Below are 24,119 nucleotides of genomic sequence, written 5' to 3'. Positions count from 1 at the left end.
GATAGTTTTAGTTATACAAGTACTCAGTTTTCTGGTTTGTAAATGCATAGTGCCAGTTTCTAGGTGAGATCCAAGGTCGTATCCCATTCTTGGAACAGATTCTCCAGTATATCGAAACTTCAAACAATCAACCTCCATTTTCTTCACTCTTATTTGGGAAAAGTACATGTACTCCGGTCCGAATCTATGTTGTCACTGCTTGTGTATGTATTTGAGTTCATGTGATCATTTACTATTAGGCAACTGTTTTTTACATACCTTCTTTTTAAGAACAGATATACATGTTAAATGTAATCTAGGTGATAACAGGTGAGATAGTAATCATGCCAGAATCCTTCAGACCAGGAGTACTTAAGAGCGTTACATACCTTTACATCTTTCTACACAATAGGGGAATGTATTTTCAGTTTGGACTAAGTTAATCATTCCCTTTCTTGCCAACCTACCACAAGGGTTCATGTTTAAATTCTCCAATCTACAGCTGGGGAGGGGGTAGGGGGGGCTGGGTATTGGGGATACAGCACCAAAGCAGATAGAACAAAGTGTTCTTTCTACCAGGAAAAAAAAAAAAAAAAGATGCAGCCCTATGTGACTAAAATTTCTGTCTCCATATTTCCTCTCCCAGGGAAAACAGCATACTGGATGAAGCAATTCTTTCATTGGTAAAGATCCAATGCTTTGAGTAAATCTTGGGAAAAATTGTATAATCAAGTTTTTACCATAAGATCCCCCCAAACCCTATGACGCAGTGGAAGAACAACCTAGATCTTGAGGCCAGATTTGCATGAGGAGGGAATTATATGAGATCCATAAAAGAGAGGATAAGGAGGGGCCAAAAGAAGCTATATCAAGAATGCAAGCTCCAGCACTCATACGGGATCTGGTGTATGTTGCATCCAGTTCTAAAGGTAATTGTTACTCTGGCGAGTTTCTTTCTACGGCACAATATTTCACGTATCAGGGAGTTTGCTGACCATAATTTGGAGGCCACTTAGCAGAGTGAATAAAAGCGGAGGCTGCACACAGATACTGGTGGAATGTGAATCCTGACTCCTTAACCTACATTACCTTGTGACTCTGGGCAAAGTTCTTAAACTCCCCGCACCTCGGTTTATTCAAGTATAAAACATGAATGTAAAGATACCTCCCTCACACACGTCTTAGGTGAGATATTAAGTGCATTAAATGAGATAATTCATGCGAGGGATTAGGAGAGGGTTTGGTCAGCATTGGCCCTTAGAACGATGATTTCCTTTGAGAGATTTAAGGGTAACAGAATTACAATTACTGAAAAGGTAACTGGGCTGTGGTGAGCCAGGGGACTTTGAGCCATGACAGTTATTGATATGGTGGCAGACAAAAGACTATAGGCAACCAATAACACTTGGGTGGGAATGAGGAAATGGACAATTTTGAGTTCCAGAACTGTTTAGATTTTTTTTCTGACTTCCGAACTTTGGAGTCCATTGGGATTTATTGCCTTCCTTTTTTTTTTATTACATCTGTATTTGGTTTGGTTCCTGAAGCATAAGGTCTCTGAGGCGAGGTGCATGTCTGACTCCTCATTCCTTGAACTTAGTGAAATATATGCAGTGCTAAGATGGAAACAAGCTTTTGCTCATAATAGTATTCTATAAAGGACCTTGGATTTGTTCATTTTGATGGCAGAACGTGTGGAGCACTTAGAGTGTTCTCTGTAACTGTACCTATATATATATATTTTTCCCCTTTGGACTTGTTGTGGTGTTTTGAAGATGACTGCAAGCTTGGTTGCAGGATGACTGAATTACACCATGTAAAATAATTTACAATCATTTTACTAGAAAGTTAATGTAAGCCTCATTTTATACAAACATTAAAATATTACTGCACGTCATAACACATTCCATTTGCTTCCTAATTAAAGAATTAGTGAAAACCCTCAGTTGGATATGGCATAAAATTTTTCATTCTGATTTCTCTTACAATTTTGTTTCTCATGTTCTACAAGTTTTTTCAGGCCCTGAGTATGTATTTCTCTCACTGTTTCTCTGTTCTTGGGCTATGTTAGAATTTATTGGTTTGAAAAGAAGGTATACAGATGGCCAACAGACACATGAAAAGATGCTCATCATCACTTATCACCAGGGAAATGCAAATAAAAACTACAATGAGATGTCACCTCACACCTGTCAGAATGGCTTAAATCAACAGTATAAGAAACGACAGGTGTTGGTGAAGATGTGGAAAAAAAGGAACCCTTGCTCACTGTTGATGGGAATGCAAACTGGTGCAGTCAATATGGAAAACAGTATGGAGGTTCCTCAAAAAGTTAAAGATAAAACCCTATGATCCAACAATAGTACTACTGGGTATTTACCCAAAGAATACAATAACACTCATTCAAAAGGATACATGCATCCTTTGTTTACACCATTATTTACAGTAGCCCAGATATGGAAACAGCTCAAGTGTCCATCAATAGAAGAATGGATAAAGAAGAGGTATATATATATATATATACCCACATATATGTACACACACATATATATATACATATATATGTATATATATGTATATATATATACACACACACATATATATACCCACACACAATGGAATAGTATTCACTCATAAGAAAGAATGAAATCTTGTCATTTGCAATGACATGGATAGAGAAAGACAAATACTGCATGATTTCACTCATATGCAGAATTTAAAAAACAAATGAGCAAAAGGGAAAAAAAGAGAGAGAGAGAAACCAAGAAACAGACTCTTAACTAACTGATGGTTCCCAGAGGGGAGATGGGGGGGGTGGTGAAAGAGGTGATGGGGATTAAAGGGTACACTTGTCGTGATGACCACTGGGTGATGGATGCAAGTGTTGAATCACTGTATTGTACACCTGAAACTAATATATCACTGTATGTTAACGAACTGGAATTGAAAGAAAAACTTTTAAAAAACGAGTTCATTGGTTTGAATGCTTCCTTTAATGCTTCTCATCGGGTCTTTCATTATTATAACATATATATTGCAAAAGTATACATATTATATAACATTTATAACATATATATTACAAAAGCATACATATTATATAACATATATAACATATATATTACAAAAGTATACATATTATATAACATTTATAACATATATATTGCAAAAGCATACATATTATATAACATATATAACATATATATCATAAAAGTATACATATTATATAACATATATAACATATATATTATGAAAGTATACATATTATATAACACATATATTATAAAAGTATATATATTATTCAACATATATATTATAAAAGTATATATGTTATTCTTACTAAGATATTAGTAAATATCAGCATATACAAATCAACATATTGTATGAAAATAACATTATTATATTCTAATATATATTTGTAAGTGTATATTAGTTTGTGTATGCATATATATTATACATATATATGTGTGTATAAAAGCTTTTTTAGCTTACTAGTGAATATATCTGTCGATGTGGAGGTCTTGCCTTCCTCTGATGCTCATATACAGGTCTAGTTCCCATTTCAGTTATTTCCTATCACCCTCTCTAATTATTTGGGAGATGCTGTGACTCCTTCCCTCTCATTCCACTCTGAGTCGCTCTGTGTCCTCTGCAAGCTGCCTGAGTTCTGCCCCTGAGTCTCTGCCATACTGAGGTGGGTGGGGGGGCGAGTTTATTCCACTGCCTTTTTTTTCAGGAAGAGTAATCTCTTACGGTTTTTATTGAGATACGCTCTCTTCTTGGGCTAAAGTCTGAACTGGATAGTATTTCCACGCAGGGCTGTTTTCACGGGAGTTTGTGCAGCCACACTGGACCCCATGCTTAGAAGGACCCTGTCCTTGGATTAATGTCATGCTGTCTTGATATTCATAATGACTTCTGAATAAGAAGCCCTGTATTTTTATTTTTCACTGGTACTGTAAGGTATAGAGGTAGTCCTGGTTCAAAACTGACATCAAACTTCATCCTGAGTTGCAGAAGGTCCTAGAACCGCTTTAACAGTTTCCATTGTATCAGCAGTGATAGAACAAGGCTTCAATCATTGCACGGATCATAAGGCTTTTTGTTTCTTTAAAGTTTATTTATGTATTTTGAGAGAAAGAGAGAGAGAGAGAGAGAGAGAGAGCAGGGGAGGGGCAGAGAGAGGGACACAGAGAATACCAAGCAGGCTCCGTGCTGTCAGCACAGAACCCAATGTGAGACTCAGACCCATGAACCACAGGATCATGACCTGAACCCAAACCAAGTGTCAGATGCTTAGCTGACTGAGCTGCCCCGGTGCCCCTGTGTCATAAGGGTTTAATTAAATGTTGTGTTTTACCTGAGGATGTTAAGCCTTCACTCCTTCCCCCACATTGAGACACAGACTGCAAATAATAAAAGCTTTCTTACAGTGTTAGCATGAATATGGAAATCTCCAAGGCCTTCTGCTTTCGCTCCATGCAAATAAAATCTCGAAGGATTCCTCTTAAAGTCTAATTTTGTGATTGAATACACTAATTTTCTTTAATTCTAATAGCATGTTGTATAGTGGATTAAATTTAAGAGAAGACTTTTTGAAGAATAAGATATTGTTTTAGTTTCTTAGGGCCATGTAACAGATTGTGATAAACCAGGTGTCTGTCTTAGTCTGGGTTCTCCAGAAATAGAGCCAATAGGGTCTCTCTCTCTCTATCTCTGCTTGTACTTCTATCTTTATCTCTTTATCTCACTCTATCTCTCGATTTAGATATACAAGAGGAGGTTTATTATGGGACTTGGCCCACATGACTATGGAGCCCGAGAAGGCCCATGTTATGCCATCTGCAAGTTGGAAAACCACATTTGCCAGGGGTGTAAATTCCAGTCTGAGGCTCAAATCCTGAGAAGGGGTGGAGAAGCCACTGTATTAAGTCCTGGAGTCTGAAGGCTCGAGAACCAGAAGCTCTGAATTGGGCACAGGTCGTGACCTGTGCCCAAATCAAGAGTCAGGTGCTCTGTCTTCACCTCTTGTGTGTGTCTTTCTCCTCTGTGTGTCTATTTCTGTGACATAATAAACAATATATATTTGGTCCTTGCCTCTCATTTCTGACATAATACCCCTAAGACTCTTGTAATTTCCTGAGGGATAGAAGTGGCAGGAGTATCAGACATAAAGCCCCTAAATCCCTTGGCGTTTTCTGGGTGATAGAAGCATCTTTTGCTATAATAAGGTTACTCTTGGAGGGCTCCTGGAATGGGCCCTCAGGGTAGACACTGGTCACCAAAGAGACCAAGCCGCGATTAGAAGCTTGGGACTTTTAGCTCTATCTTCTATCCTCCAGGAAGGATGGAAGGGTAGGAAAGTGAGTTAAGAACTCCAGCGTTTGGAGAGCTTGCGGGTTGGTGGACCCATCCACATGCTGGGAAGGTAGCACGCCCCACCTCCATGGAGACAGGAGCTCCTGAGCTTGGCACTCTTCTGGACCTCACCCTACACACCTCTTCATCTGTAACCTTTAAAATAAACTGGTGAACGTAAGTAAATGATTCCCTGAATCTTGAGAGCTGTTCCAGCAATCACGGAACCTGAATTGGGGTTGTGACTTCACGGCCAAGTCGGACAGAAGAGTGGGGACCTGGGGACCTATTACTTGCAACTGGCATCTGAACGGAGGGCAGTCCTGTGGGACTGAGCCCTGAAACCTGCAGAGTCTGATGCTGACTCTGGGTAATTAGTGTCAGCATTGAATTAAATTATAGGACGCTCGGTGTCTAAAGAGTTGGAAAATCAGTTGGTGTGGGGGGAAGATCCCTACACATTTGGTGTCAGAACTGTTGCGAGTCGAGAAACAATAGTTTTGTTAGCGTCCACACCTCTTCTGTCTCTTGTGATAAGGATACACACAGGACTGCATTTGAGGTCCACTGGAACAGCCCAGGATACCCTCTTCCTTTCAAAGTCTTTAATTCAGTCACCCCTTTTTACACATGAACAATAAATATTCAGTCTTTTGATATATAAAGCAATATTCCCAGCGTCTGGAGATTACGAAATAGCTATACCTTTGTGGCGTTCACCATTCAGTCCACTTCATGGACCTGTATTGATATGAACGTGTGAGATGTTCAAGCAGGGAATACACGTGAACATGTGCAATGCCCTTGCAAGGCGCCTTTCCCCTTAAAATAAATGTCTCTCAAAGTGCAAACCAAAGTCATCATCCTTTTAAATTTTTTAAAAAATTTTTTAGAGAGAGAAAGGCAGAGAGAGAGAGCATGAGCAGGGGTGAGGGGCAGAGGGAGAGAGAGAGAGAATCCCAAGCAGGCTCTATGCTCAGCACAGAGCACGGCATGGGGCTCTATCCCATGACCGTGGGATCACGACCTGAGCCCAAATCAAGAGTCAGATGCTCAACTGACTGAACCACCCAGGCACCCCAAACTCATCATCTTTTATTTTATTTTATTAAAAAAATTTTTAATGTTTATTTATTTTTGAAAGAGAGAGAGAGAGAGAGAGAGAGAGAGAGAGAGAGACAGAGCCTGAGTGGCAGAGAGGCAGAGAGAGAACGAGACACAGAATCCGAAGCAGGCTCCAGGCTCTGGGCTGTCAGCACAAAGCCTAATGCAGCGCTCGAACTCACAAGCTGTGAGATCATGACCTGAGCCGAAGTTGGACGCCCAGCTGACTGAGCCACCCAGGCACCCCCCACACTCATCATCTTTTAAAAGCTGATTCAGAAATACATGTTTTTAGGAATTAACAGTTTTTGTGCTATGCTCCCTACTCTGCCATTTTTGTAGGTGATATTCAAAATGTTTGCCCCACATGCTCTAACATGTGCATGGTTTCAAAGTCTCTGCAGCACAGTTCGTCTCATGACTCTTGAACCCTCGGAGAAAGCTTTACGCACAGTCAGCTCTTGCTGAATTTCCTATTTTATGCACCAGTCTACATGATACCACTTTCATCAATACCTTTAGGTATGAAATTAAGAAACATGGAAAAGTCACCTTTTCTCTAGTCTCACTGAAAAGTTATGGAATCGGGTTAAATTTTCACTTTAGATCCTTTGGGTTGGAAATCCTGTGCTTATTTCGTAAATTGGAATGCCATCTTAGTGACGGCAGAAGTTAAAATTGAACTTCATTTTTTATGGAAAATTGAAACAGAGACAAAAGTAGAGAAGCTAGATAATGTACATGTACACATTTATCATCCAGGTTGAGTCTTTATCAACTTATGGTCATTGTCATCTGAATCACCCATTCCCCATTCTCCATTTTTAAAAATTGTTTTCTTTTGAAATAACTTCAAACTTACAGTAAAGTAGGAATAGTACAAGATATTTCCGTCTACCCTTTTTCCGGACTCATCAGTTGTTGACTTCAAGATTCTTCTGTCTCTAGGACAGGCTGACATTATGTACTGCCCGAACGGACTCCCTAAAGACACAGTATCATACAACCTGAGTGTTCATGAAGGACCATGTTGGACCATCCCCACTGGAGTGGCATTCTGGAAAATAACTTGTCTGTACTACCCAACAATTTCAGTGTCTTGACCGCCAAGGAAAGACTGAAGAACTGTTTCAGATTGAAGGAGACTGAAGAGACATAGAAATTAATGCAATATGTGATCTTGGACTGGATCCTTTACTGTAAATAATTGCTCTTTAGGTAACTTTTGGGACAATTGATGATATTGGAACGTGGACTATTCGATTATGCTGAGTTTATTTAGTCTATTATTTTAGTCTACATGGGAAATGTGTCAGAGAACTCTGTCGTATTAATACACATATAATGGGTACTTGGGTGATATCTCAACCTCCAACTTCAGAAACAAATTCTGTGAGAATGCTGCTTCTTTCAAGACCTTCCAACCAAAGTCTGTAATGCACCTTTAGTTGCTACAATGTTTTGAAAAAAAAAAAATTCCAACTTTGGGACCACAACTATGGTGTGTCGAATAATCTTTTATTCTTCTTTTGGGTGTGTTTCCTGGGTTTTTAATATTTTCTGAACTGCAAGCAGAAGGAGAAATAGGGAGGTATATCCATTAGCATGGAGACAATAATGGAGAGGCAAGAATGAACGAGGTTGTCAAGAGAACAAGAGAAAGAAGGGAAGATGGGGTTAAGAGCATCTGGGAGCACTGGCACCCTTGCAGGTAGCTGAAAGAAGAAGACAATGAACTTCAGTAAGAGACTGAGAAGTATGTTGAGAGGGAAAACAACCTTGAATATCTTGGAAACCCAGAAGCCCCAGGAAAAAACTTTGTTTTTTTTAAAGGAAGGAAGTGAGTGGTCAACAATTGCCAAGTGCTGCTTAGAAGTGGGAGATGTTTCAATGGCATGGCAAAGGGAGAGGATTCTGGAAAGATTAGGAATGCATAAGGATTAACAAAATGGAAGCGGTGTGGACTGACAACTCTTAGAAGGAGCCCCATTCTTGAGTGGGAGGAGAACGTAAATGGTAATTGCTATGGGGCATGTGAGGAGGAAGGAGTTAACTCATTTTCAAGACAGAAGACACTGTGTGCAGCATTTAAATGCTAATGGTATAAAGGTAATAGAGAGTAAAGGGGTGGAAAGAGAGATCTAGAAATGAGTGATGTCCCTAGGATAATGTGGGATTTAGAACACGGCAGAGAGTAATTCATAGGTGAGTGTGGGAAATGTCACTGGGACACAAGAGAAGGGAAAATCTGGGTACAGATGTCAATATCTTTATGGGTAGGAACTGAAATAGCTTACATATGATATATATGGTTTATTTTATTATATATATCAAATGTATCATTTATACAATATATATGCTGATATATATGTATATACACATATGTATACATACATATATATTAGATAGATAGATATAGATGATATAGATATCCTGTAGATACAAACTTCCTCAGCTGATTCTCATTGCCCAAGATGGATTGATCTATCATCTATGTATCTATCTATCTATCATCTATCAGCTATCATCTATCTGGCAAAATGGTTTGCTGAGAGGGGGAGGAATAGCATTGTAATCTCAGGGAGCACTAAATGCATACTAGAAGAATAAATGGTAATACACAATGTTAAAAAATTAAACATAGATGTATTCTGGAATATCTGTTGGTGTCTTTTTCCTCCATTTAATTTTGTTTTAGCTTGCTGATTTTTTTTTTCCTTTTAAGAATACCCACTAATGTTACCTAAATAGGAATTAAAAAAAAAATCAACCAACCAACCAAGATGTTAAATCTAAATTGGTCTTACTATATCCCAGAAAATTTTATTTGTGATAGAACAGTCACTGCTTCCCATGCTGTCCATGGTAAATACATCCTACAGTCAACAACATGAAAGCCATTAGGAATAAACACACTCGCTTTTTGGTATGCTATGATTGTCACCTCCTTGGATCTCATGTCCAATGCTAAAACAAGTTAAGCATATAAATCCTGTAGACGCTGACATCTCCAGCTGATTCTTATCTGAGGAACGGGAGGAGAGTTTTAAGATGAACAGGGCTGGGGAAAGCTTGCAGAGAACTGTTAGGGATCTCTAAACAGTGGCTTAAAGGATGCGGATTGCTTGGATGGGAAGAATTAGGGAACAGCGAGTGTAGGGCACTGTTGGAATTCTGGGTTTCCATCTCTAAGGGCTGATTCCTCTAGAAGATACCTCCCTTTCTTCTCCCAGCCCCCATGCCTTCTTTTTTTCGCCTCTACTTTCCTCTCTCTTGATCTTTCCACACTCCCTAAAAGGTGGAGATGGCCACTGGAGAGCAGGATCAATTCAGATCTAGTAGGATGAAGAGTTGGAATGAGCCTTTCTAGGCCGTTGACCCCTGTGTTCTACCACGAAGGAAACTCATCCTTCTTTTCAAAATAGTTTTCTTCCTTCATATTGTGGAGCTAAAAAAAGGAACCATGAAAATAGCTTGTAAGCACAGTGATTTTTTTTTTTTTAATCCTGGATTTATTTAGAGTCATCAGAGTGCTCTAACTTCTGCTGATACCTATTTTATACCTCACAAGAGATGTTGTAAAAATAAAGAGAAAAGTTTATGGTCTCTGACTACTTTAGACATTTTCAACCATGTATCCACAGGAAGCATCTGTGTCATAATTAGAGCAGCACAATCGCACAAACCAAGTAGAAAGTATAAGTTTGTGACTATGCATGGTAAACTTGTCGCCATGAAGATATTGATTGGTTTTCTGAAAGGCTATGGGGGTTAGGGAATTTCCCCCAAATGGCTAGAATAGAAGAATTCACAATAGCTCAAAACACCAGATTTTTTATCTCTAGGAAGGGAGGATTTGAATTGTGTACATATTTATACCATTTCCTCCATGATGCCTACCTATCATGTAGTAAAATGTTCAATAAATGTTTCTTGAAACATAGTTTTTGAGTGTGTAGTAGGATAAATCTTTAAAAAGGAGGCCAAAGATCTAGAAAGCAGCCATACAATACCTTCTTTCTTTCCTCCTTCTTTCCTTCCTTCTTCCTTCCTTCCTTCCTTCCTTCCTTCCTTCCTTCCTTCCTCTGTCCCCTTCTTTCTCTTTCTCTTCTCTTTCTCTTTCTCTTTTTTCTTTTTCTTTCTTTCTTTCTTCTTTCTTTCTTTCTTTCTTTCGAAAATTAAGGATACATTATCTTTTTGAGTGTTCCAACACTCCTCACAGCCAGGACCCCATAAATTGCATCCAATAAGGTTCTGTTGTTATGAATACTTTTGAAAATATTTTTCAAGATAATTGTGAACATTCTAGCATGATTTTTTTTCTATTATTTACTTTAATAACGAATAGAATAGAAAGGGAAGTAATGTTTTTAAAGAAACATTATGAAGGATATTAGAACAAGAATCACAGTAATGGGATCAAGAACAATGCCACATCACAGCAGAAAAAAAAAATCAAATGCTTTTATCTTTTCCAAACAATTCAAAAATTGTCTTGACATTGAGGCTTGGAAAGCAGCTAAATGCGTTAAACAAAGTGTCTGGAATTTTCCTCTGGAGCACTGTGAAATATGGGCTGCTTTCTCCCACGCCTGTGAGAGTTCATGTGGGATGCTGTCTAATCCATGCAGGAGGGAGGGGATGACTCCACTTACGAACATCTCTCTGGTTTGGAGTTTTGGAGTTCGATCTAGTCGTGCCTGTTTCTTGTAACGTGTACCTCATCAGTAAAATATTTGTGAAGAATCCAACACAGATCTCTTTACTCACTGTTTGTTCATGTGCTAGGTCATTTTGTATATTCAATGTTAGTAAATGCTGAATTCTTTATTTTTAAATAAAAACAAACACCAATAGATGTTTTCATTTTTTCCCCCCTCGTGTCTCAGTTGATTATCTTGCAAACCTCCTAAGGGATACGGCTTCCCATTACCATTCCATTTTAGACACTGTTGGGTTAGGCCTTTCTCTAACTTGTAGGTAAAAGAACCACGTGGCCTTTAAGAGAAAAATGAAGAATAAAAAGGAGCTGAGACAAATTCAATCTCTCATTATAGTGAGAGACAATTGAATAGTTGATCTCCATCAAACGTTTATGTATTTCTGTTCCCTTGTTTGGTTTTCAGAGATTAATTTTCAATTTATAGGAGGTTCTCACCCCCGAAAGTATGGTTTTTTTGTTTGTTTGTTTGTTTATAAACTGCCTGCTATATGCTGAAAAAATTCTTCCCAGAGAAAGTAATGGCAGAGGCCAGAAATTTGGGTCCATATATAAAAAAAGGAAGAATATTAGAGAAGGATTGAGTAAAGACAAAACAAAATTTCATTTTTCTTATTCTTTTTTTTTTTTTTTTTTTAATTTTTTTTCAACATTTTTTATTTATTTTTGGGACAGAGAGAGACAGAGCATGAACGGGGGAGGGTCAGAGAGAGAGGGAGACACAGAATCGGAAACAGGCTCCAGGCTCCGAGCCATCAGCCCAGAGCCTGACGCGGGGCTCGAACTCACGGACCGCGAGATCGTCGCAGGGCTCGAACTCACGGACCGCGAGACCGTGACCTGGCTGAAGTCGGACGCTTAACTGACTGCGCCACCCAGGCGCCCCTCATTTTTCTTATTCTTAATGGACCTAACAGGGAACAGTTTGTTCTGAATAACAATAGCCACAACATATTTGATGGTAATAGTTTATGTATAAGGGAAATGAATGATAGCGATGATACAAGAAATGGTAAGGAGGAAGGAATATTCTGTCGTTATCACATAGCTGTACTACCTAGAAAGAGGTGTAGTGCTGTTTGAAAGTGGACTGAGTTGTAAACGGATATTGCAAACTTTAGGGCAATATCACTAAAAAAGAGGTCTTGGTTGGGGAGGGGGTTGGAGAGGCCCTGGACGTGTGTGAGAGGTGGAGGAATGCAGCCCAACTCAACCCAAGCATCTGAGGGAGGCTGTTCCGAGGTCAGGCTCCAAGGAGCAAATCCCCAACACCAGGCCCAAGAAGACCGTGTTCTTCTCGGCCAAAACCAGAAAGGGCCTGTTGCTCCAAGAACAAGCGCTGCCTCCAGACTTCCTGTCCCCTGAGACTTTGGTGGTGCTTTTATCTCAAAGCATCGTATTAGAATATATTTGATTTTAGTCATTTTGCTGAGAGTCCCCTAGAAAATCAAAAGGTGGGTAAATCCGTGGCAGGAGAGAAATTGTTGTCGTAACGAGTCTAAGCAGGCTTAGCGGTAGTTGGGAAATTATTCCATGTTCTACTTGTACATGCGTTGTCCCAAAGAGTACTTTTTCATTAGAAAATAAAGGCCTGGAATTTACTCTCAAATCTGTGTTGACATTCACAGGACAATTTGGATATCTGTCCTGCTATTGCAGTCTGTTAAATTTCTCCATGTGTCCCCTGAAATGCGGAATACAGGCCAAAAAGACATAACAGGCCCCGCAGTACAGCCCAAACGCCGAATGGGTAATAACCTCCATTTTCCCCTTTCTGAAGCCCAAAGTCCCTCCACACAAAATATTATTTTGCTTCTTCTTACATTTACTCTTTGCCTTTCAACTGGGGCCTTTCACAGACTCTTAACTGTTTTGGCATTTTGTTTACGATAGGTTTTCAACCTGTAGCAAGGATCAGCAAATTCTATTTCACACCGTGGTATTCTGTACAATTCTCCTTTACCCACTTTCTACATTAATGGTTGTAATGAGCCAGAGCAGGAAACAAGGTGAGAGATGGAGGTTAGAGGTTCTCTGAAGAGTCCGTGGACCCATGAAGACTGTCTCGGGAAATAAAGCGCTTAGAGCAAGGACAGAAGTAAGGGATTCAAGTTCTACCGATCTTTTTGCGGCTCGCAGCTCATTCCTCCCCCTAGGTACATTGGGGAAATCTTTGAAGATGTTTTCTTTTGGGTGGACAAGTCATACCTGTGGCGTTCTGGCAGCTGGAGGCAAGGGAAGCCTAACCCAAGCAGGTGGAGGTGGGGATCACCATCTGGCAGGTAGTGGTGATGGTGACCCTGGAGACACCATTGACTTGTTCTTCCGGGCAATTCTCACACTCATGGGTTCCGTGAAGTTTGCCTAACACTAGACCACTGAAGCCAGCCCAGGAGCAGGATGTCAGCAGTGTTTTCTCAGACGGGAAAAATGGCTTCACTGAAAAGGTTCAGAATCTTCCCACATGCCGGTACTTTAAAAAAAATGTAATGTGGGGCCCCTGGGTGGCTCCGTCGGTTGAGCGGCCGACTTCGGCTCAGGTCGTGATCTCACACTCCGTGAGTTCGAGCCCCGCGTCGGGCTCTGGGCTGACGGCTCAGAGCCCGGAGCCTGCTTCCGATTCTGTGTCTCCCTCTCTCTCTGCCCCTCCCCCGTTCATGCTCTGTCTCTCTCTGTCTCAAAAATAAATAAATGTTAAAAAAAAAATTAAAAAAAAATGTAATGTTATACGTCCGTGATCCCCCCAGAAGGAAATCTATATCATCTCGTACCATTCCCGGAGAAATCTGTGCAATGGTGTCACGAATGGTTTATTGTGTGCTATGAACAATAAAACTTTCCCCCGGAGCTTCATTACCATTCTCAAAGTACACTTCACAATACATTTGGAGCCTTCCTAGGACTATGTGGTCTCCGGTTCGTACTATTTTGGTAAAATGATGCATAACAAATAAAGAGACTAACTTGACAGTGTAATTTTGAAGAGTTTACTGTCACTCTGGGATAAGCTTAATACTCTGCCCCACTTTCCAAAAAAGCAAAAAAGTACACAGCACGTGACCAAAGCTGTTTAAGCAATTTAGTTTCACTATACCCCAAGGCATATCATCTAGGGGATAGTCTTAGAAACTACTAAGAGCTATGGCGACTGAAGGTAAAATTGTACACCATAGACAAGTTTAAGCTATGAATGGACAGGTTTATGCTTGCTATGAAGGAGAGCAAAATCAGGGTGCTGAGCTACATGACCGTATATGACGGGGAGGCTTTCGGGAAATGAACTACGTCCCGATCATGTGTAATAGTTTTGTAAGTTACTTGAATATGGGAGGAGCTTTATAACATTTCATGTTAGTATCATGGGACAACCTACAGACCAAAGAGACTTAATTGCAGTAAGGACCCTTCAAAATTACAGATTTGGGGGGAAATAAAAAGGGAAGTATCATAACTTACTTTCCATTAATTAAGGAGCCACTTGGAAGGAGAAGGCAGTGATAAAGTAGCTTCCTGTTCTAGATTTTCTAGAAACCTTAGTCCTTCTCTCACAGGCATTTCTTTGGCTTATTCCTTTTCTCTTTACTGTCCTTGAAGATCTTGCTTTCTGAAGCCATGCTCTCTGTATTGTCCAGAGAATAGCAAAAGAAGGTGAGTTTTGAGATTTGAGACTTCATGGCAATAATGAACTGACAAACATATTTCCTCTGGGCTAAGACTCCAGTCTTCCAAACCATACAAAGCAAACACAAGTTCAAAGCAATAAGCACCACGATCGAACCTCCACTATTGTCATGAGAAACGATGGGCCCACACTCAAGTTAGAAACTACTGTGCATAGGATCAGAGAAGCTCTACCGGCAATCCTGTATTTGTGATGTCAGCAACAATTTGATGTGGGCTGATAATGCAACAAAGGACTCATTAAAAATATGAGAAGTGAGTTGATTTCTTTTTAAATAAATCAATCTAGATTTATCAGGAAAATAAAATCTAGATTTCTTTTTCTAACTTGGAAACGCCTCTTTATCTGCATATCCTGCAGCATTCAACATTTTTTAAGCCCTACTTTTCCCCAAATGGGGGGGGGGGGCGGGCAATATCATAGTTTTCAGAAAGATGTTAAAATCCAGGTATATCCACGGCAGCCTGAGATACAGAAGCTGCACCACCCAAAGTCTCAGGGGACAGGAAGTCTGGAGGCGGCACTTTTTCCTTGAGCAACCTGTTGCTCCTGGTTTTGGCTGAGAAGAACATGGTCTTTTTGGGCCTGGTGTTGGGGATTTGCTCCTTGGAGCCTGACCTCAGAACAGCCTCCCTCAGATGCTTGGGTTGAGTTGGGCTGCATTCTTCCACCTCTCACACACGTCCAGGGCCTCTCCAACCCCCTCCCCAACCAAGACCTTGGCCACCGAGGACTGACAATGGCCAAGTTCTGGGACACCTCTGTGCCTGCCATAGTCAGGATCAGACCTTTCGTGGTTCCCTCAGGAATGGCGACAGACAAAACTTCAGAGTAGTTCAGTGGTTCCTTGTACATACACACGCACACACACACACACACACACACACACACATCAGGATTTGTATCCCCTGAACTTCTTGTTTTTAATTTTTTTTATAACGTTTATTTTTGAGACAGAGACAGACAGAGCATGAGCAGGGGAGGGGCAGAGAGCGAGAGGGAGACACAGAATCTGAAGCAGGCTCCAGGCTCCGAGCTGTCAACACAAAGCCCGACGCGGGGCTCGAACTCACGGACCTCAAGATCATGACCTGAGCCGAAGTCGGATGCCCAACCGACTGAGCCACCCAGGCGCCCCTGTATCCCCTGAACCTCTTCATCCACTTTCCACTTCCTCTCTCTCTCTCTCTTTTGGTGTCTGTTATCTGTCTTCTTCAGTTGCAGGAGGAAATAATGAGTTTTCCCTTTCATCTCTTCTTGGATCTGGGTTTTTCTAACTCCTGGACTCACCTTCTTTGCCAGATGTGTCCTTCAAACCCCCTGGTCAGTCCCCTGGAAATCTGTCCATGTCAGAATTCTTTCCGTGTCGCTGGCCCTGGGGCTCACGAGTATAACGGGCAGCTCACCTAACACGTCTGTGTCACTACCATTCTGTGTGCTGGCTTTGTCCGTCCTGATGAGGGTTGTGATGTGGGGCTGTGGCGGTGGGCTCAGCGACCTGCAGTGTGGTGTTGAGCAAAGTTGGGGGCAGATTTGCTGCTGAATTTCTACTGAGCCATATTTACGGACGAGCGCATGCGTGTGCCTATGGGTGCACACGCGTGTGCACCCTGACACACACATACACGCAGAGGTTTCTTCCTCTTGAGGAGTGAAGAACTTGCTGGTGGAGATCAGCTGTATAACAGAGTTCCACAAACTGGGCACTTTCAAAGAAAGCCCGGCTCAGAGTTCTGGCACTGGGTCCCTTTTTCAAGCCAACACGGGAGATTCTCTGTCACGTGCAGACTCCCAGATTTGGGATCCGTGTGACTTCAGGAAGGCCCAACCCCTCCCAATGGGCTCACATGAGATCAGGCCAGTGCAGAGAATCTCTTCGGAGTCCCTTGGTCACCTGATTCCCAGTCTCATCCCGGGAGTGACACCCAGGCTATTTAGAGGAAGGCACCTTGTTACCTTTTAGAATTCTGTTTGCTACAGAGTTTCTGAAAGGCTACGTTTCATGGTAAGAACAGAACATGAGCAGTAAAAAGAAGACGTGTGTAAAGATGCCTGTAGAAAACCTAAATGCCCCTCCCCCCCCCCCCCCTGGGGTGGGGGGTGCTCAGTCGGTTAAGTGTCAGACTCTTGATTTCAGCTCAGGTCATGATCTCGAGGTTCCTGAGACTGAGCCCTGTGTCGGGCTCCGTGCTGACAGTGGAGCCTGCTTGGGATGCTCTCTCTCCCTCTCTCTCTGCCCCTCCCTGCTTGTGCTCTCTTTCTCTATCAAAGTAAATAAATACACATTAAGAAAAAAAAAAAGAAAACCTAACTGGAGGCATAGTTGCCTCAATTGCTGAGGCAACAGTAGCTGCCTGCATTTTTGGCCAGGCTGGGACGGTCCTTTGCCATGCTTCTCCCGAAGAGATACACATGCCTGCAGTAGGTCTTATGGGAAACTTAAGCTTATCTTGGAAGATCACATGTCGATGTCACGGACTCTTCTAACTGGTTCTAAGCTGAACAAGGACGTGATGCCTGCTGTCGACTTATCCTTCTTGCCCCCAGGATGAAAACAGTGTGCAGTCCAAAGAAGCCAACCCCGACTCCATTGTCCAACCAATGCTACCGCGGCTACTTTCAGACTCCCGGCTTCCTGAGAAAACAATCTGAATTAATCGGCTGTTGACGGACTTTTCTGAAACTCGTGGCTACAAGTTATGACAACTGATATAAATATTATTCACTGTTCTAAAGAACATGAAATGCCATGACATTTAATTCATGACATAAGGGAACACCATTCCTTTTGTAGGTATTTTTTATTGTGACTCTTTAGAATAACAATTGGGTACAAAACAGTATATCATTAAGGATTAAATCCTATGACATTGGCTTGGAATGCTTTGGGAGTTTGAGCTCCCAGTTTTGGTTGAGCTTTGTTGTCAATCCTGGTTTAGATTTTTAACAATAAATATACTGAAGGATAATTGAGAATGTCTAAAGATAGAGTGAGTATTGAGAAGTTGTTAAAAATAAGATTTTCTCCTTACATATTATGAAACAAGCATAATCTTTAGTTCTAACAATAAAATCATAGGAAGTGTATGAGTGTGAAAACTGAGTCTTAGACATAAGTTACGAGTGAGTGTTATATTGTATAATCAAGAAGAATGAAATTTGGACCCCAAGAAACGTTATGTCTTGAAAGCAATCTTGGGTATCCAGATTGATCAGATTTTGACTATCAATGGGTCGAAAGACTTTGTCGATATAGCAGAATGACGTGTAATGGGCACCATTATAGGAGACATGGGATGGAGTATTGCATCAAAAAACCATTAAAACATGGTGGGACAATTAGTTTTGTCACTCATTCGGGATTCTTCCAAAACAAACAATAAGAGACACCAAACAGATTTTGACGAACTCATTAAATGCATTAAGATAGGTCTTACTACTTTTTTAGCTAAGTTGGTTCAAGTACAATATTAATGAGGTCAAGATCATATCTTAGATCCCTGGATAGCCTAGTTAATTTGCAAAAAGAAAATTACATTTTATAATCATGGGTTCTATGACTAACTTAGATCACTTATGAAATATGTGTCACTAATCACAAAGGACAAATGAGGAAAAGCACACAGGTGTTTCAAGGAAGAAATCCATGGTCACTAACGAGAAACAATGTTGAACACCTGCAAGCATAGCATTTCAGAATGTGAATATTTTTTCAGGATTTTATAGCCTTGGTTCTCTATAAATACTTTTAATTGCAGAATTCTTTGCTCGAATACTTTCTTGGATGCCCCCATCCTTCCTTCTTCCACCAAAACTGCCCTCTGAAATAATTTTAAAAATGTGATAATTGGAGTTCTGTGAATCACAGTTGTTAAAAACTGATCTAGCCAGATGCTCTCAGTTTAGAAATTGGGAAATGGCAACTCATCTGAGATCACCCAGTTAAGCAGTGGCCAACCTGGGGCGAAAACTCAGGTAGTAGAACTCTTGCTGTATAGTATAACTCAGTAGTTCCCGTTTATGTATCGCTCACACAACAGGCCTGGTTGGGCCAGTTGCTGCCCTCCACACCGTTCCTTATTTAGGGGTCCAGATTTGTTCTCATTCCATTATCCCATCATCCCCTCGTGTCATCATCTCCGAGGGGGCAAAGCTGGTTTCAGAGGATTCCAGGGCACTAAGGAGAAGAGACTGTGGATGAGGTGTGCCCATGACATTGAGAATGAGGCCCGGGAGTAGAACTTCAACACGTGGTGCCACTTAGAACTACCGATGAGGCTCAGCGGGCACGTGTAGAGAAGAAGGGAAGACAGATTTCGAAGGACAAGTGGGAGTCTCTGTCATGGAGCTCTGGTGATTGTTACAAATCACGAAACAAGTGCAATCTTTAGTTTTAACCATAAAATCCTCTTACCTTCAGGAAATCTCTAAAATTCTTTCACATCTGTTTCTTACTGGATCCTCCCAAAAACCCAATGAAATGGAAAGAACAAGAATATCCATGCTTCTCTCAAGAGTGGGCTGTAGGCTTTAGGAAGTGCCTCGATAGCAGCCTTTTAAGAGAAGATTCCTTAACACATTTGTATTGCCTGCAGTGGGGTTGTCTACCCTCCAAGAAAGGCAGCTCCTTAGTAGAAAAAAAATGATCTCTTTGACCAAGTTATACAATATTTTTTTCCTCTCTCTTCTTGTTTAATACCTACTTCCTTAAACATATATCAGTCACTGTATAGATTTTTTGCTTCCTTTAGTAGATTATAAACTCCTTAAGGGAAATATAGGGTATTATCTGTTTTAGGATCCCCATGCCCCTACTGAAATGCCTTAAACATAGATACTTATTGGATAAATCTCATGCAAATTTGAAGGATTGACTATTACCTAAGTGATAATGATGGGACTAGAACAGTTATAGGGGTTTTAGTTGATTTACTGTGGGACTTTTTCATTACTTTGAAGTAGGCTACTAAGGCTTGATGACAAAACTTTTGACACAGTAAAAGGACAGAAAATGGACATTAACAGAAAAATAGCTTTAGACAGGCCAGTTTGTAAATCATAGGAAGTTCGTATCTGGGCATTAGGTACTATAATATTATTGGACAATACATTGACTTATTGTGTGAGCAAACCCCTTATTTTCAACAAGATAAATGATTTTGGCTGAAATCAAATTTGTTTTTTTGCTATCAATATATTGTGCATGGAAAAATAGCAAATGTAGAAACATGACTTGGTGAACTAAAAAAACAAAAAAAACCAAAAAGTAAAACCTGTGTGTACTGTCCATTTATCCGTCCCATTCCCTCCTTCCAGCAGATAGTTTTTTCAGCAGTTTTGAAGGTTACGAAAAGCTATATTATAGGTAATTGGCTCCTAGATTCTGCTTCGTGGAATCGTTTTTTTTTGGACAATGTTTAACAGGCATGGTATTAAAAATAAAAGGGGTGGGTCCTCTAGCTAAAGAAGGATAGAAAGTGAAGCATGGTTCATAGTCCCTTTTGGAGATTGGTAAAAACATTAGCATATTAAGTGATAACAGAGTGAGTTGAGGTACAAATGATCTATTTAAAGGTCTTTAACCCTGTATCCTCCCTCCATACTGGTTTGACCAAGAAGCATGCTGTTCCCCACCCCAGCCTGCCCAAACACCTATTATCACTCCATCCATAGGTGTTAGGTCCCCAAACACCTATTATCACTCCATCAACCATAAATTCATATTCGCTATTATTTTTGAAAGCACTGAAACTACTAATCACAGTCTTTTGAAACAAGGTAAAAGGCGTATGTAAACTGGCACAAATATCTGATGTCCGTTTAATTATTCAAATAGAGAAAACGGATGTGATTATAAAAATCTGTCTATAATATTGTCTGATCATTTCAAATTTCGTTTTCATAAATAGCATTGCTGAGGTTTCAAGAAACAAAACATAAATTTGTCGTTTTAAAGAATTTTTACCATCTCCCCTTACACATAGGTGATGTTGCTTAAGTACATAAACGTGGTCAAATTATTTATGGTTTTCGCTCTTTTTCCTTTTCTTCAACCGTTCCTTCCCTTTTAACCTACATTAGCATTCCTGACTCTACGTCACATAACTCACATCATCAGCCGCTTCCACATCATTCCACATCATTCCACATTTTTCATCTGGAATCACACAGAGAAAGACACATCCACACATCCATACACTGGAAGACAGGCTTCTGGAGGTCAAATTCTTGAATTTGCTGGTGCTTGCCGTGGGACCTTAGAGACGCTTTCTAACCTCTCAGTGACTCCGTTTCCTTATTTGTGAAGTGAGGTTAACAGGGATATTGTGAAGATGAAGTGAATTTTTCTGTGCCACGTGCTTAAAAAAGTACCTGGTATACAGTGAGAGTTCAGTAATGTATGTGATGATGACGATGATGATTGTTAAAATTATTGATAGCTTGCGTTTCAAAATGTGATAAATTACATGCATGATGTTCTCCATGTCACTTTCTTCACTCAGTTATACTTCGTGGAACTTCTTCCAAACCAACTGATTAGCCGTAAGTTGGTGTCTTCCTATTATTCTGTGGTGTGGATGTATCATAAATTACTCAGCCCTTCTCTTAGTGATGAACTTTAATCATACTCTTCTAGTATTTTACCGTTGTGAATAATGCTGCAATAAACACCTGAGTATGATGTCCTCTGTATCGTTTTTTTCCTTTATTTTTTTTTAAGTTTATTTATTTATTTTGAGAGAGACAGAGACAGTGTGAGTCGGGGAGGGGCAGAGAGAGAGGGAGAGAGAGAGAATCCCAAGCAGCCCCCAAGCTACCAGCACAGAGCCCAACGTGTAGGGCTCGAACCCCCGAAGCTTTGAGATAATGACTTGAGTCAAAACCAAGAGTTGGACCCTTAATCGATGGAGCCACCCAGGCACTCCCCATCTTAAGTATTTTTACATGTGAAATTCAGTAGTGTTCATTCACATTGTAGTACAACTAATCGTCAGAACTTCTTCATCTTGCAAAACTGAAGCTCTGTGCCCATCAAACAAGAACTCTCTATTTTCCCTTCCTGCAACCCCCGGAAATCCCCTCCCAGTTTCTCTCTCTAAGAATTTGACTACTTCAGTTACCTCATATAAGTAGAATCACGGAGTCTTTGTCTTTTTCTGTGACTAGCTTATTTCACTTAGCATAATGTCCTCTAGGTTCACCCATATTATAACATGTGTCAGAAATTCCTTCCTCTTTAAGCCTGAATAATATTCCATTGTATGTGTATATTACATTCTATTTATTCATTCATCTTTCGATGAACACTTGGGTTATTTCCATCTTTTGGCTATTGTGAATAACGATGCTATAAACATGGGCATATACATACTTCTTTGGGATCTTGCTTTTACCTCTTTTTAATTCTGGAAGTGGTATTGTTGGATCATACAGTAACTCTGTTTTTAATTTCTTGAGCAAATGCTTCTTCACAGAGGTGACACCATTTTACAGTATTGGTTCTTATTTCTATTGGCTTTCCCTTAACATTTTGAGCTCTAAGTGGATTGTTAGCTTTTAGATAAAATATAGGAATAAGAAAAAAAATGGGTGAAATCTACTGGAACAAATGAAATTATCTAGAAAGGAATCTAGGAGGACTGGATTTGGAATTGATGCAGCTGTAGTCTAAAACACCACAAAAAGGTCTTTGCAATTAGATAAACTCTGTTAAAAAACAAAAGGGCTAACTTTTGGCATTTAAGTGTATAATAATTATATTGTCGTATGTTCAGAGGTGTCTTTAGGAGCTGAGAATTCACCTTTGTATGTTAAAATGTCAACATCTTCTCTAGTAACACCAATCGTTTCTTATCCAGATCCAGAATTCATTTGCGAAACAAAAGCTTTATTTTTTCTACTCTTTCTCTTTCTGTGTTCTAGATTTCAGATGTACACATTAATTCATAAATGACCTTTGTTAGCTCACATGGTTTTCTTATTATATAATATCAAGCCCATTGAATTATGTAATTTTCATGATATATCTAAAGTATGTTATACAAGTAATTTCTGTTCAGTGGTTACTAGAAATCAATAATATGGCAGATCCCAGTTATGAAGTCATATTAACTATTACTTAGCCAAATACATTCACAACCCATTTGTGTATGTACCGGTCTATTTATTATTGAGATTGTGGGATCTTTAACTGTATAAATCACTTGGGTATCTTGTTAAAATACATACCAGTTCTGACCCAGTAGGTGTGGGGTGTGCCCCAAGATTCCTCACTTCTAACAAGCTCCCTGTTGATGGTAGTGCTGCTGGTCCGTGGACCACACCTTACATAGGAAGAGGCCAGAGTTACCCACAGAGATCTGATTCTTAAGGCATGAAACAAGTCAACTTTTTTGGTCGCTTTTAATCGGAGGCATTATCTCTGTTCAGGATAAGTTTTTCCTGCGTGTCAAAAAATTCATTCAACTCTAATGTGCTAAGTTGATTCTTTTTGTATCTCTCTCCTCATACATTAACAACCGAATTCTTTTTCTCAACTCCAATGAACAAATTTCTTTCTTTGCTCCTCTAAGTTTTTCCTGTTTGGTAATGTACTCCTTTGTTTCTCTGAGCACCTAGGTCAATAAAATCCAGTTACCAGCACTTCCAACTTTAAACAGAGTTGACACATTCTCTCTCTCTATTTTAATATATAGAGAACTCATATAACTATAGACTATCTGGAATTATGATATGAAATATTATGGTAACTAGAATTTTTATATGGTAAAGTCTCCCTTCTTATATGGAGACTATATAGATCTGTTGATGAGGGAGTAACACTATCACACTATTGTTTATCTTATAGAGATACTCTGTTCTATCAAGCTTTTTCAACATATAATTATTGTATTTGGAGGAATATAGTGTCAACACTAGTACTCTTGGACCGTTATTTTAATTAAACAGAGATGCCTTCAAGGGAAGCAGGGTGTAGAATTGATTCTGAGGAGTCATACAGAATTCATGACATAGAAATTCTAAGACTTGGAGGAGTCCACATGTTTAATTGTAGACCGGGGACTTGGTTGCTTTGCAAGAAGAGACTGTGGGAAAGTAGCTGTTGGGTAGGGCAAAAGGAAATGAAAAGACACAAGACTTGCATTGACCTCAGGGGTGAATTTGAGGCCCCAGCACTGGAGTTGACCACTTAAGTAAACAGAGAGTAGAGTTTGGCTCATCAACAGAAGAAAATACAAAGAAAGTCTGAGAGCTGGTGTCTCCTCAAACCTGAGCTTT

Source organism: Panthera uncia, assembly GCF_023721935.1.
Source record: "Panthera uncia isolate 11264 chromosome A1 unlocalized genomic scaffold, Puncia_PCG_1.0 HiC_scaffold_17, whole genome shotgun sequence".
NCBI classification, from domain to species: domain Eukaryota; kingdom Metazoa; phylum Chordata; class Mammalia; order Carnivora; family Felidae; genus Panthera; species Panthera uncia.
Note: the sequence above shows the minus strand (reverse complement) of the source record.